Source organism: Carettochelys insculpta, chromosome 16 (genome assembly GCF_033958435.1).
Source record: "Carettochelys insculpta isolate YL-2023 chromosome 16, ASM3395843v1, whole genome shotgun sequence".
In the NCBI taxonomy this organism is placed as follows: Eukaryota; Metazoa; Chordata; order Testudines; family Carettochelyidae; genus Carettochelys; species Carettochelys insculpta.
In genome coordinates this window covers 6,447,650-6,463,951 of record NC_134152.1, presented here as the reverse complement: position 1 = coordinate 6,463,951, position 16,302 = coordinate 6,447,650, and positions in this window count along the sequence as shown.

Below are 16,302 nucleotides of genomic sequence, written 5' to 3'. Positions count from 1 at the left end.
CATGGGGGTCCATTACAATCTGAAGTGGAAGTTATAGGTTGCTGCAAGAAGTATATTGCAATATGTAGTTAATTTAATTTTCGACATAGTGGGTGTGATTTCTTCCTGGAGATACACAATTCAAGACTAAACCTTCACATGTTGAAAGCAGGTATAGCCCCACTGAATACTTCCAATATTTCTCTCACAAAAAGGCAATAGCCCTCATCAAAAGAGCATCCTTATTGCTATAGTTGACTTGTATTTCTACTGTCATGAGCCAAAGAGCTGACCTGCTTCAACATCTGATGGAGGCAAAGCTGGACAGACATAGGTGGGGAAGAGGGCTGAATCATAGAATCAGAATTGGATGTAACCCCAGAAAAAACAGAGAAGGCATAAGCTTTCATGGCCAAAGACCAGCTTCGTCAGATCTTTGCCCCCAGAGTGGATTCTTGCCCATGAAAGCTTATGCTTTAAAAAATCTGTTAGTCCATAAGGTGCCATAGGGACTTCCTGTTGTTTTTGTGCATACAGACTAACACAGCTACCCCTCTGATACTTGTAACCCCAGAGGAATGGAGACCACTGATAAGGGAGAGTGAAGTCTCTGCTCTACAGCCTGAGCTGAGAGACAGCCACTTGTCAGGCTGATGGAGCCGAACCACAGCAGGAGGGTACGAAACCACAAACTTAGGAGCTAAAGACATGAACTAAAACTCAGCTGTAGAGCAGCAACTTCACTCTCCTTTGTCTCAGTGCCTCTGGCGTTACACATAGAATCCTAGAACTGGAAGGGACCTTGAGAGGTCATTGAGTACAGTCCCCTGACGTTGTAGGTAACCTTAGCATCCAGCCAGCTGTGAAGGGGATCTCAGAAAAGGCCTCACACCTTATGCTATATTGGGATTGAAGCATGTGTACAATCAGTAGGGGGCCAACCCTACCCAGTGCTATGTACCCTCAATTCTTCCTGCAGTATGACAAATAATGGTTTTGAGAGCAGTTGTGGGAAGAGGTGTGTTTCTAATCACTCCTGTGCTAAATGCGGGAGGTAAATAAATAAAGCATGTTTCCAATACACTGGAGAAATTGTTAACAATTTTTCATGCATTCCAAAGTAGAACTCTTGTAATATTGCCAAGGAAAATGATACCTAGAGCGACCAGCTGGGTAAATGCTGATTCACACCAGTCAAAGTTGCCCGGAAGCAAATTTAATTTCTGCTTACATCAAGATTTCAAAATCACTTTGCAGTGGGAGAGAATAGCTGTGACTGGCTTGAATGGGGATCATTCACATTGTACTGGCTATTGCAGAAGTCAGCAACCAAAATAGCAAGACGAGCCATTTTTTTCAAATTCAGTAAAAAACTCAAAAATCCAATAGCTGCAATGCATGTGAATATGAGACAGTCCTTAATAAATAACATCAAAACATATTTTTGGATCTCCTATTTTAAGAACAGTACATGCACAAAGATTTGCAATACCTGTTTACAGCAGAACAAAAAAGCAGTCAAGTAGCACTTTAAAGGCTCTTTAAAGTGCTACTTGACTGCTTTTTTGTTTTGATAGTATATAGACTAGCACGGCTCCCTCTCTGTTACTGTTTACAGCAGGACGTTCACAAACTTTTTGCATATTCTATTTCTTCACGCTTTGCATGTGTCTGTTTGTACCACTGTCTTCCTGAATTTCACGCCCAAACCTTCTCTCTCTTTCTGGAGGATGCTATATTCAGAACGATTTCTTTTTCGTTTTTGAAATCACTGGATATGTGCTCTGATACTTTCAGAAAGCACTTTTTTATATATTTGCCACCTGTGAACAGCTTTCCTCTTTTCACAATCTCTTGAGTTGCGACAAAACTAGCCACAATTATGCCAGTTGGAGATTTCTCCCATTTAGCCCATGCGTTCTTACTTTGCTCTGCTTTGCATAGCAGCTCCTCCATGGCCTTTTCTCTGGCATCTCCAGCTGGACACTGTTGGGCAAAAGTTGTGTGCTTTTTGAGAAAATTCCTCTCGAGGCTGCAGTTCTTTTGTTGCTGGAGAACTTCTCATTGCAAATGAGACAACAGAGGAGCCTACCCAAACTTGATATACATACAAAGGATTGGGTCCATCCAATTTGCAATTCTTTGGTTTCCTCTTCAGTTTTCCTCTTTTTTGAAGCTATCCCACTTTAATTCTGCCAATTTTACTTCAGGTGTGTCTACACTAGAGCGCTGCTTCAAGTAGCAGGCACTACTTCGAAATAGCGCACGCCACATCTACACACACACCGCACGTTACTTCGAAGTTGAAATCGACGTTAGGCACAGAGACATCAAAACCGCTATTCCTATGGGAAGATGGGAGTAGCATCCTACTTCAATGTTAGATGTCGAAGTAGGACCTGTGTAGATGATCCACGTCCCACTACTTTGAAATAGTGGGGTCTGCCATGGTAGCAATCAGCTGGGATGCAGAGACACACTGTCCAGCAGCCCCTGTGGGGCTCTATGACCTCTGTGTACAGCGGCTCTTAAATCTCCATGGACCTGGAAACCCTGTAGCAGAAAGCTGAGGCCGTGCAGGCAGCAGCTGTGCCACGAGGTGCCCCTGCATGGCCCAGACAGGGGCAATGGCAGCCAGGCAGCCCTTCAAGCATTCCCGGGGCTCCCGCTCCGAGCCATCACAGAGGTCTCAAGCCTCCAGCCAGCGGGGCAGGAAGTGGGGCACCTCTTGGATTGAGGCCAAACTCTGCGACCTGCTGGGGCTCTGGGGTGAGGAGGAGGTGCTCCATATAATGGGGAGCAAGTGGCGGAATGCAGATGCATTCACCCAGCTGGCCGAGGGCCTGACTACCCGGGATCACCCTGCTCACACTCCTGACCATGCCAGGAGTTAGGTAAAGGAGTTGCGGCAGGGTTACGCCTGGGCACAGGACTCGGCCAGCTGGTTGGGGCCCGTCCCCACTGCTTGCCCCTATTACCGAGAGCTCAGGGCCATCCTGGGCCTCCAAGACACCTCCTCCCCCGACTTGCCCTCAACACCATGGCCGAGGAGCCCCAGCAGGATGTGGAGCTGGAGTCAGGACCTGAAGCCAGCCCCACAGCCCAGGGCCAGAGCCGGGACTGTCTGCACCACCATCAGAGTGGTCCAGTGAGAAGAGGAAGCTCATGATGAACATCCCCTCCTGCAGCTCCAGCCAGGCATCTGCCCGACGGTCTTCCCCCGATGACATCAGTGGACCCTCAGGTACATGCCCCACAGGACACACACCCCCAGGGCATGGGGAGCAGCATACATGACCGGCAGCACACCACATCCCCCAGAGACCCCGGCTTACCAGGGCCCAGGCAGACTGTGGTCCTGGGATGGTGGCACAGCCACCAGTGCCCATCAGCACCCACACCCACGGACAGCGCTGCGCCCAGCTCCTGGGAGGAGGCGGGGTGGACCACACGAAGGGGTGGACAACAGGGGCACCGCACTCATGGACTGGGGACAGGGACCCAATGTGCACAGGGGGAGGGGGGCATGGGACACAGCACAGGGCTCGGTACTCATGGCCTTCCTCTCTCTTCCCCGTTTCTGCAGCTAGCCCATCTGAGGGCCGGGAGAGCATGGTGCCATCCATTGTCCTGGACAGCCTCCCCTGGTTCCATGGACTGTGACTGCCTGGGGACACCATCGATGCTGGGACAGACCCACCCCTACCGGGACCAGTGGGGAACCAGCATGGACCCTGAGGTGGCTGCTGCCCTCCAGCACCAGATGGACATCATGGAGCGGCAGCTGCTCTTTGAGGAACGGGAGACCACCTGGCACCGGGAGGCCTGAGGGACCTTTATAGCCAATCGGGGTGACTGCATCCTTTGAGGAGCTAGTGACCTGTCTGCCACCCCCCACCGCCCTCCCTGCTGTTCCACCTGCCAGGCCCCCAGGGCAGGTGCCCACTGGGGTTGATCACTTGGCTGAGGACCCGCCCCAGCCATACCTCCCAGTCCTCCTGGCTCCCGGCTTCCAGCCAGCCTCACCAAGGAGCCCAGATGGTGGGGAGGGCTGCGACCTGGAACTGGCAGGGGTAGTGCCCATCCACCTCCACCCCAGAGTGCTGGGCCACTAGCCAGCCCGTCCACGTGCCCCCCATGTAGATAGTTATCCCCCCCATGTATATAGTTGTGATAATTGTTGTTCCGAAATCATAGTCAACCACTTCAATTAATTACCAATAATTCACAGTTTTATTTTTCCCAAATCCCTGTGTGATGTGTGCTTGTGGGGCAGGGACAGCGCACACTGGGGCCCTATGTTGAAATATTGCCGCAGTGCCTCCAGGACCCCTTCTTGGTGGGCCTGGTGGCTAGGCGTGGCAGTCGGCTGGGGGTAGCCTGTTCTGGCCTCAACCATCCACCCCTGCATGAAGGCCTCCCCCTTTCCCTCCAGAAGGCTGTGGAGCATACAGCACATGCCAACAATCTGGGGGTCATTGGGAAGGCCGACATCCAGGTGGGCCAGGAGGCAGCACCACCAGCCCTTCAGGCGCCCAAAAGCCAACTCAACCACCTGCCAGGTGTAGTTCAGCTGGCTGTTGTAGTGTTCCTGGCTGGTGTTGAGGTTGCCCGTGTAGGTCCAGGGCATGAGCCAGGGCTGGAGCAGGTATAGAGGGGCAGAGTGGTGTCCCCCACTGGGATCTCCCTCTGGGGGATGTAGGTCCATGCCTCCAGCCGGCAGCACAGGCCCAAGTTGTGGAACACATAGGCATCATGGGTCTAGCTGGGCCAGCCCACAAACATGTCCAGGAACTGGCCCTGGCTGCCCACCAGGGCCTTCAGGACCACCAAGTAGAAGCCCTTCCTGTTTATAAGAAGTGTCCACCACCGTGCTCCGGGGCACGAACAGGGATATGGGTCCCATCAAGGGCCCTGAAGCAATTGGTGAACCCCATGGCAGCAAATCCGATGACGGCTGTGTCCAGGTCCCCAACTTGGATGACCCTCTAAAGCAGCAGAGCATTCAGCGCGCCCACCACCTGTGGGAAGGGGGCATAGGCACCCATGAGGGTGGGGAGGGTGCGCCCAGCCCCTCCCTCCCTGGGTTCCCACCCCCCCAATGGGTGCACGCCCAGGCCTCCTTACCTCCATCATGATGGCCCCAACCGTGGCCTTGCTCACACCAAATTGGCGGCTCACGGAGCGGTAGCTGTCTGGAGAGACCAGCTTCCCTACACCAATTGCGACTCTCTTCTCCACAGTGATGGCGCACCGCATCCAGGTGTCCTGCTGCCTCAGAGCAGGGGTCAGCCATTGGCAGAGCTCCAGGAATGTCTGCCGCTGCATGCAGAAATTCCACAGCCACTGGTCATCATCCCACTCTCCCCATGACCACGTGGTCCCACCACTGAATGCTCGTGGGGTGGCTCCAGAGCTGGCAGAGCACCCGGTGGCGGTGGGGGGTGGGGGGGCAGGAAGGCCCAATAATCTGGGACATCCCCTTCTTTCGCTGGGGAGGGCTCCCCTTCCAGGAACTGCTGGGCAGCCACCCATGCAGAGTTTAGCAAAGCGCCTGCTCCTCGGGTGGCAGCCTGGAGGACGTTGAGCTGCTGCTGCTGCTCTGGGTCCATGGCTGCAGGCACTCTGTCTGTGGGGCATGGTGCAGCTCCACAGGCCTCATGCTGTGCAGGCCAAGTGTGTTTGGGGGTGGCCCTTTAAAGGAGAAGCTTCCCGCTGCCCTGGAAGTACTTCTCCGCCCTGTGACCCCGTCCACAGGCTTTTGTGGTCACTTATTTCAAAAAAGGGACATGTGTGTGTGGACACTCCCATTTGCTGTCCTTTTGATGTGCTGCATCACTCTTTTGACGTTGCATGTCAACGGTGCCAGCCCCCACAGCTGTGTAGACTCTACACATCAAAGCAGCATATTTTGATGTCGCTACTTTGAAATACGCTACTTCAAAGTAGTGCTCTAGTGGAGATGTAGCCTTCATGTTTAATTTCAGTTTTCTTTCTTCAAATGCATGTTGCCCTTCACATCAGGAACACCACAAGCTTTTTCAAAATCAAGACTCTGTTAGCAACATGATCAAAACACAAATACAGTATCATATCCCACAATGCACTGCACATATTAAAGAGGGAGTTATCCAGTGTTTTGAGATCATATATCATTTGCTAGTTAGATCTAAGTTGTTCGTTGTTGGGCTTTTAAACAATCACCGTTTAGCCAAAATAACCAGTAGGGATTTTTTTTTTACTTTGCAGTTAGTAGTAGTAGTAGGCATCCTTCAGTCTGCATAGACTATGGATTGCGCCCTTTAAAGCTTCAATTGAGGACTTCATTTACAGCATCTATTGTGACTATGACGACCCACCCGAGAGTGACAGTCCTTGCTGCATCTCTTGCAGATGTAGTGGGTGTCTGGCAAGTCCTTAGTGTGCTTTCTGTGCACTCGCTTCTTCTGTGCTAGCTGTCTGATCTTCATCTCGCCCTTCTGAAGACCCTTGTGTAACCCCTGCCTCCATCTGCTGCGGTCATCTGCTAGTTCTTCCCAGTTGTCCAGCTCGATGTCTACCTCTCTGAGGTCTCTCTTGCAGACATCTTTGTAGCGCAACTGGGAGCGTCCGAGAGGTCTTTTGCCAGAGGCTAGCTCACCATACAGGATGTCTTTTGGAATCCTTCCATCATTCATCCTGTGGATGTGGCCAAGCCAGCGGAGTCGACGCTGCCTGAGGAGGGTGTGCATGGTTGGGATTCCAGCTTGCCTGAGGACGGCAGTGTTGGTCACTCTGTCCTTCCATGATATTCCAAGGATGCGCCTGAGGCAGCGCAAGTGGAAGACATTCAGCCTCTTTTCCTGGCGGGCATACAGGGTCCAAGTCTCGCTGCCATAAAGGAGGGTGCTGAGGATGCAGGCTCTGTAGACTTGCATTTTGGTGTGAGTGTACAGCTTGTTGTTATTCCACACTCTCTTGCTGAGTCTGGACAGAGTTGTGGCTGCTTTTCCAATCCTCCTATTTAGCTCAGTGTCCAACGACAGGGTGTCAGTGATGGTGGACCCGAGGTAAACGAACTCATGGACGACCTCTAACATATAGTTGTCAATGCTGATTGATGGGGATTCAGCAACATCCTGACCGAGTACGTTTGTCTTCTTTAGGCTGATAGTAAGCCCAAAGCCCTTGCACGCTTTGGAGAACTAATCCAGCAGTTTTTGAAGCTGGTCTTCTGTGTGAGACACTACAGCAGCGTCGTCTGTGAACAGCATGTCTCTGATGAGGACTTCTCGCACCTTAGACTTAGACTTAGCTTTCAGCCTTGCAAGGTTAAACAGTTTCCCATCAGATCTTGTGTGCAGCAAGATGCCCTCTGTTGAAGATCCAAAGGCATGCTTCAGGAGGAGTGCGAAGAAGATCCCGAACAATGTCGGAGCAAGCACGCACCCTTGTTTGATGCTGCTCCTGATTCTGAAAGCATCCGATAATGCGCCATCATATTGGATGGCTCCTCTCATGTCTTCGTGGAATGACTGGATCACTTTGAGTAACCGTGGAGGACAGCCTATCTTGTGGAGCAGTTTGAACAGACCATCCCTGCTGACCAAGTCAAAGGCCTTTGTCAAGTCGATGAAGGCTATGTAGAGTGGCTTTCTCTGCTCCCTGCACTTCTCCTGCAGCTGCCTTAGAGAGAAGACCATGTCAACGGTAGACCTCTCTGCGCGGAATCCGCACTGCGATTCGGGGTACACCCTCCCAGCAATCTTCAGGAGTCTAGCATCGGAAACCACAAAGCAGTATTTAAAGAGCAGCATGCAGTTCTGGAACTGCAGGTTGCAGACCCCTAGTCTATTGTAACCTGCATATGTATTTAAACTTATGCCTGTGCTTAACTGATATGCTTAGTATTTCCTCTCAGTTAGGCAATTCCACTCACCCTGAACTTCCATTGTGCTCAAAATCCAGATGGTATTTAAGGAAGCCCCTTATGTAGCCCTTCCCCTTTCAGACAACAAAGAATAGCTCAGTTATGCAAAATACAAGATGACTGAACAATTACATTCTTTAGAATCCATTCAGATTTATTGTGGGTTTCTTTCCACCAGCTGCATCTCTCTGTCTTCAGAAGAAAAACACAACCCCTTCATAAATGATTTAATGTGGCTACAGCTATTTTAAAATAAATCAATGATCTGTGAAAAGTGACATCTGGGCCCTTAAATCCAAGCAGTGCTCAAAAGTTAAGGTTGTCTCATTGCTTTCATTCAACAAATATTAAGGGAAGTAGCAGGCTCCTTGAATGGAAGCAGGAGAGAGAACTGTGTGTTAAACTTTAATAAGGTCAGTCCCACTAAGATGAGACGAGTAACTAGGCATATATTGCCCACTCTCTCTCTCGCTCACACACACACACACACACACACACACACACACAAATACAGTAAGAACAAACTGCAAACTGTGGATTTTCATGACTCTACGGCTAAAAGCTTATTATTATCACCATTTTTCTAAGGCATCTACTTGAAGCACAGTAATCTCCATTTAGCTACACCAAACTATATTGTATACATGGCTAGTTGATGGCAATTTCATCTTAAAAAAACAATGAGCAGCTCTGTGGCATCTTATAGACTAACTGATATTTTGGAGCATAAGATTTCATGGGCAAAGACCCGCTTTGTCAGATGCAATGTTGTGGAGATTCCAGAGGTCTAATTGTACACGCTTATGAAAAGAAGGGAGACCCAATCAAGAGGAAGGCTAGTGCTGATGAGCAGTTAATATGGAGGTGTGAACACCAAGGCTGTGTCTACACTACCACCTTCCTTCAAAGGAAGGATGGGAATTAGGGTGTTGGGAGTTTACTAATGAAGTACTGCCATGCATAGGCAGCACTTCATTAAGCAAATTCCCACCCACCCACCCACCCTCCCGCGGCAACTCTGAAGTACTGGCACGCGTCTAGCCACAGCTCACCCGCCGGTACTTCAAAGTGCCGGGGCAACTTCAAAGTCCCCTGACTCCCCAAAATTTTGTATCTGAGGAGACAGCTCCAAGAAAGACCTCAAAATTTTGAGGAGTAAGGGAACTTCGAAGATGCCCCAGCACTTCGAGGTACCAGCGGGTGAGCCGTGGCTAGGTGCATGCCAGTACTTCGGAGTTTAAAACTTCAGAGTTGCCACGGGGGGGAATTTGCTTAATGAAGTGCTGCCTATGCACGGCAGCACTTCATTAGTAAACTCCCAACACCCTAATTACCATCCTTCCTTTGAAGGAAGGTGGTAGCATAAACAAGCCCCAAGAGAGGAGAAACTGCTTTTGTAGTTAGCCAGCCACTCCCAGTCTCTGTTCAATCCTTTATTGATGGTGTCAAATTTGCAAATGAATTGTAGTTCTGCCATTTCTCTTTGGACTCTGTTTTTGAAGTTTTTTTTGTTGCAGGATGGTTACTTTTAAATCTGTTACCGAGTGTCCAGGGAGATTGAAACCTTCTCCTACAGGTTTTTGTATGTTACTGCGCCTGGTATCTGATTTGTGTCCATTTATTCTTTTACAGTCATACCCTGAGATACACCCATTCGGGTTATGAGAATTCAGGTTTACGAGCAGTTTGATTTAAAACCCCTACCTCGTCTTACAAGACATTTCCTTGAATTTACGAGGACCCATTTCAATTTTGTGCGCCTCAGCGGGACATGGATGCCTTGCAGCGGGAGAAAGGCTGCGGCTCCAGGCAACGGCTGCCTGCAGCTGCATCCTGCCTGGCGCATCTCTCCACAGCACCCAGTGGCGGTTTCCCGGAGCCCCTGGTCCAGCCTTTACCTGTGGCTGGTCTGGGTCTCTGCCTCGGCTCTGCAGCAGCAGCATGCCCTGGCCCAGCCAGTGGCCATGGGCTCCCAGGTGCTCCCGCGAGACATAGCTGCTGGGACCACAGCCCATCCCAGCCCCACGCCTGCTGCTCACCCCCTGGGCGGCTAGGGGGCCACTGCTGCCCGCCCTGCACAGCTGTGCCTCGGACGCCGCTTGACGCCTATGGTGTTCCTTTGCATTTAGCGCCTCAACCGCTGCTGGTGGGGCCTCTCCGCCACGCAGCCCCACACGAGCGAGGCATCGCCCCTTGCCAACTGGAGGCCTCCTGTGCCTGCCTAGCTCCCCACGCAGCCAGCCCCGACACTGCCTTCTCCCTACTAACCTAAGCTGCGCTCAGGCCGGGCTGCCTCCCTGTGCATGCGCTGCCCTGCCCATCCCCTTGCACCTGCCCCGCTTCTGCAGCCATGGGCAGCTACCCGGCTTTGCCCCCCTCTCCCAGGCGCTCTTCGATTTCCATTCCCCTGTCTCTGCAGGTAAATAGACATGTTGTAGAATAATTAATGAAGGGAAAATGCCTTGTTAAGTTGTGTTATGATAACTAATGTTAATTATTGAAGTAATTGAGTTCATTTTAATGAGATTTGGTGTTGTTTTAGCATAAATGGGTGTAAATTTTGGGGCTCAGGAACACACAAAATTTTTTCCCAGTGAAATAAATGGTAATTACATTGTCAACTTACAAGAATTCACCCTAAGAGGAGTTTTTCAGGAACGAATTACCCTTGTAAGGTGGGGGAAGACTGTATACAGAGACTGTCCAGTGTGGCCAATGTATATAGCAGAGGGGCATTGCTGGCACATGATGGCATATATTACATTAGCAGATGTGCAGGTGAATGAGTCCCTGATGGTGTGGTTGATGTGGCTAGGTCCTGTGCCGGCGTTTCTGGTGTAGATGTGTGGGCAGAGTTGGCACCGAGGTTTGTTGCAGGGATTAGTTCCCCAGTAACAGTTACTGTTGTGTGTTCTAAAGTTACTGGTGAGAATTTGTTTCAAGTTGGCAGGCTGTCTGTAAGAGAGGACTGGCCTGCCTCCCAAGGTCTGTCAGAGTGAGGGATCGTTGTCCAGAATGGGTTGTAGATCACTGATGATGCACTGGACAGGTTTTAGCTGGGGGCTGTATGTGATGGCCAGTGGTATTCTATTATTTTCCTTGTTTGGCCTGTCTGATAGCAGGTGGCTTCTGGACACGCATCCAGCTCCGTTAGTTTGTTTCTTCACTTTCCTAGGTATATATTGTACCTTTAGGAAAACCTGGTAAAGGTCTTGTAGGTGTTTGTCTCTGTCTGAGGGACTGGAGCAAGTGCAGTTGTACCTTAGTGCTTGGCTGTATACAATGGATCATGTGGTGTGTCCTGGATGGAAGCTGGAGGCATATAGGTAAGCATAGTGGTCTATGGATTTCTGTTATATGGTGCTGTTTATGTGACCTTTGCTTATTTGCACTGTAGTATCCAGGAAGTGGATCTCTTGTGTGGACTGGTCCAGGCTGAGGCTGAGGGTGAAGTGGAAACAGTTGAAATCATGGTGGAACTCTTCAAGGGGAGCACTTCAATCTCCCTGGATGCTCAGTAACAGATTTAAAAGTAGCCATCCTGCAAAAACAATGACAAGCAAACAACAAAAACCTTCAAAAACAGACTCCAAAGAGAAATTTCAGAGCTACAATTCATTTGCAAATTTGACACCATCAGTAAAGGACTGGGAGTGGCTGACTAACTACAAGAGCAGTTTCTCATCTCCGTGTTCACACCTCCAAATTAGCTGCTCATCAACACTGGCCTTCCTCTTGTTTGGGTCTCCCTCCTTTCCATAAGCATGTATAATTAAACCTCTGGAATCTCCACTACATTGCCTCTGACAAAGCAGGTGTTTGCCACGAAAGCTTATGCTCCAAAATATCAGTTAGTCTACAAGGTGCCTCAGGCCTTCTCATTGTTTTTGCTGATACAGATTAACATGGCTACCCCTCTGATACTGTCACCTTGTCCTACTTCCATATCATTCCCTATTTTTTTTTCCATCCATCACTTGAGTCTTATTAACAGTTATTTGGAGCAGGGCACTGTCTGGTGGCGGAGAACCACCACCACTGGCTCAGAGGGGACATATGGTGGGCAGCGAGGAGTGAGTGCTGATGAAATATACTGCTCCCTAGCTATCCTCAGATGGCTCGGTGGGAGCCAATAACAACTGATGGAGTTCAGCACAGCCTTCAGCTGATCTAAACTTTGCTGAGACCGGCAAGAAGCCAACCTAAGGACCAAGGAGCTGTAATCAAATCCAAGACAACTACTCCCCTCCTCACAGCTCCCACTGGAGAAGAGCTGCATCACAAAACCTTGACTAACATTTTTTTAACTACTAGAGGGACAGAGCTGGGGATCCACCTTAGCAGTAGGGCACTGGTCTGATCCCTAGCAGCACAAGCAGCAGCCCTGTTTTCAGAAAAACAAATACAGCTTAGGGGACTCTTCTGCCCAGCAAAGCAGCACAACTATTGTCTTGGGGGTACATACAAGCACCTATACAGCATAGAACAGTCACTGAATGGAGTTGATCTTGAGTTACATGCCAGTTTTTTTTAGTGTGTTTTTAACATTTTGCAAGGGCACCCGGAGCATGGGTTTGGCCATTCTCATTTCACTCTTAGAAGTGTAAATAGAGAACTATCCCATCCCACTCTATAGCCATATTATTTACGTTTGCATATCCATGTTTTAATTTACATGTCATAAATAGACATTGTACTGTCAAGAAAAATATGAGTCAGATTTTTGTTGCAGTTTCAGGCTCAGCACTTCCTTAACACTTGAGACATAAATACATGGGCTTTATATCCAGAGGCTCAAGACAACTTCGCGAGACAAACAGAAATTATTCGCTTTACCTTTTTATTAATGTTTAGCACTCTTCTTAAAAACAGTACAGTATTCACACTTTAAGCTTACACTGTTGAAATGAAGGCAATTGCTAAAAAAATTTCCACTGGATTTTTTTTAAACAACAGGTTACTGAGATACATAATACCTATTCTCAGTGTGTGGGCATGGCTGTGCTAAATTAAAAGATTATTCCACTCTTCCATGCAAACTATAAGCAACCCTAATAACAAGCAGCCTTGTAGCACCTTAGAGACTAACAAATTTGTTAGGTCATGAGTGTTCATGGGTGAAACCCGCTTCCTCCAAAACAATGAGAAGTCCTGTGGCATCTGTTAGTTTATAAGGTGTCACAGGACTTCTCACTGTCTGTGAATACAGACTAACACAGCTACCCCTCTGATACTTGCCACTTCCTCAGATGAATGGAGTAGAAAAATAGAATCCAGGGCTTCTATAAGCCGCCCTGAAGACCTGGGGACCTATCAAAGGAAATTACGGTGACAGCTGCACAATAACAGTGGTGCAAGACTTTGATGTTGCACTGCCATGTTTGAACTGCGATGTCACATCAGCATCATCCTCTTGTGATGCAGCACCCCGACGAAAATAGTAATGCAATATTTGCAATTTAAGTCAATGGATGTCACTGAGCCTTGGGACAGGATTTTGTTTGGGGGTTATCTGTTACCCCCAGGTGATACTGTCCTTTCCCCCCTCTCCCTTTCCCCTTCTTCTGCTCCTTTCCCCTATGCACCCCGCCTCCTGCTGCTTGAAGGTTGAGAAAAGAACTTGGACCATTTCCATCCACTGGCTCATCGCTTAGCTACATCTACACTGGCACTAGACGTATAATTTTTAATTTCCCCACACGGACTGATGGAGCAAGTACGCTAAAAATGGGAGTGTAACGGGCAGCAGTGTGAGCAGCAGGACAGGCTACCCACCCCAAGCACGAACCTGTCTGGAAGCCTTGGCACATACTTAGGTGGTCGCACTTCCGGCACTGCTCACACTACTACGGCTACTCTTCTATTTTAGTGCTGTGGCTTGGTCAGAGCCAGCACAAGGACAGCTCCCCGAGTGGGATATTATGCCTTCTGCTCTGGAGTAGACACACCCTTCGGCCCTCTCCACCTCTGATTCTCTGGGGAGGGACAAAGGGTGTGTCCGCCCTGGAGCTGGACGTGTAATTTCGGGCAGAGAGGTCCTCGCCTCTGCGCAGCCCACACCCCTCTGGATGTGGTTTCTTCTCCCATGTCGTGGCACATAGAACGAGTCTCTTCTACGGCTTTTGCTGAGGAGCAGCTGGCTATCAGCTCAAACTGTAGAGGCTCCTGCACTAAGCTCCAGAGGGCCCAGGTTTGAGTTTACTGGTTGATGGATACATCTGCTCTAGCCCCTGTGCACTGAGTAAAGTGGGCAGCACCGGGGAACCTACAGCCTCCATGGCCCACTGGGCAAGGTGTGGGGGGAGGCACCTCCTTGCTCCCAGAAGGGGAAGGACCTCAGGCAGACAGAGTAAGCTGGAAGCAGCCAGCTTTCAGCATCCCCATGAGCACACTATGCCCCTCCCCTGCCCTGAGAGCCGTCCAGAGCATGCGGTGCTCCAGGGGCAATTAAAGGGCCCTTGGCTAATGCCACAGAAGCAGCGGTGGCTGGAAGCCCCTGATCCCCAAATCAGCTGACCCCTTTGCCCTTCCCTAGCAGCAGGCTGGGCCAGAGCAGCATAAAGCAGCACTAAACACTCCCGATTCAGGCAGTGTGGAAGACAGACACAAGGCTGCCCACCCCCAAGTATGAGCAGCAGGTACTGTAAGCAAAGGAAGGCGCTGCCTCCCAAAACTACCCATGCTACCTGGCCACTGGAGCCCCAGCCCTCCAGTGGCCAAGAAGAATCAGGGGTGCTTGGCTCCATGAGGGTCAGGGCCTCGGGGAAGGGGTGGGGCTGGTGCTGACCTTCCCCAGCTGGGCCTTTAGCTGGGCCCATGCTCCCAAGGAGTCCCTCACAAGTCTTGCTGAAGAGGGCACGTCAGAGGCAGGACTGAGGCCAGGTGGCACATGGTGCTGGCAGAGCTGTAGTACATCTATTGCAAATGATTCCTGACAATGCTCTCGCCCAAAGTGCAGCTCCAGAGGCTGTTGGAATGTAGACAGCTGGCCAGGGCTCCATTACACCAGGCCTCTCTCATCCCTGGAGCAGGGGGGCTCAAAGGCCCCCAAAACTGCCCCTGCTTCTCCTTCCTCACCACACCACACCCCTGGGAGGCATAATAAGTATCACAAACTCCAGTCACACCCATGGATTCCATAATGCAGGGCCCCCAAAAGTCACAAGCTGACCTAGAAATGAGGCCCTTGAAAACAGGCCCAGGAGAAGCCCTAATTGCTTCCGGGTTGGTCTCACCCTGCTTAGGTCTCTGCCACGCAATATTATTCCAAACACACCCCTGCTTTGTCCTACAGAAGCCATCCCTTGTGAGTCTCATTTGTAACCTCCGGCGATGCTTCATTTTACTCTTTCCTGTCACCTCTGCTGACAGAGCATATCATGTCATGCAGTCTGCCTGACAGTGATGAATCAACAGCCCTGCTGCCGCGGAGGCCATGGGACAGCCTTGACAAATCCCTGACCGTAATTTCAAAATGCAGAACTGAGGCTCGCTGGGATGTGATGGAATTTTCTCTGCCCCCTCACTCCTCAGCGCCGGGCATTCCATGGGCCTTTACGCCATTTCGACTGATGCCGCGTGACTCCTGACTCCAACTTATCCTACTCCCTTTTCTGTGTATAGACCCTTTCAACAGCAGCTATGGAGCCAGGAGCCTTCTATTCACATTTGGCTCTAGGTCTCCCTTCTCCACCTCCATGAAAACAGGTATGGGAAAAAAATCACCCTGGCATCTCAAGTACAACTGTAAGACTGCATCATCCTTCCCTACAACAACCCGCTACACACACACACACACACACACACAAAGGCTAGTACCACTACCATAAGGAGAAGGACCACAAGATGCCTGGGAAAATTGCTCCCAAACTGATGGCTCCCCAGCCACTTCTGCAGAGGACTCTTTCCCTACCCGTACAAGACCCGTTCCCAACGGTGCCATTGTGATTGATCAACATGCTGTGCCAGTGTAACCGCCATGCTTAATAGGGAGAGATCTCTTTAAGAGACCCCTGGAGGGGAGTAGGTGTGAGTTGTACCCGGTCATTGTTGCTGGGCAGATTTAGTACTCCACACTCAGAAGCTCCTGGAAGTTGTGGGCTCTGCTCCAGTAGGCTCTGTGTGTTGCTGGGGTCAGACTCCATGAGTGAGGGCAGCTGCTGTTCTAAGGCCACGTGCCCTGGGTGAGCTGGGAGCAGCCAGCAGGCTGGCGGCCCTCCCTCTGACGCACTTGGCAGCAGGCAGTGATGGTGTTAACCCTCTGCCAGGGAGCGTGGGCCGTGTTAGTGTAGTAACGAGGGAAGAGTCGTTCCTAGTTTGTTAGTCTCAGGTTTTGTCTTTTCTCATCACAGGGTTCCCTTTAACCAGGGTACTTGCGACTAACCCACTCCGTAGTTCACTCCATTGGCTGCCGT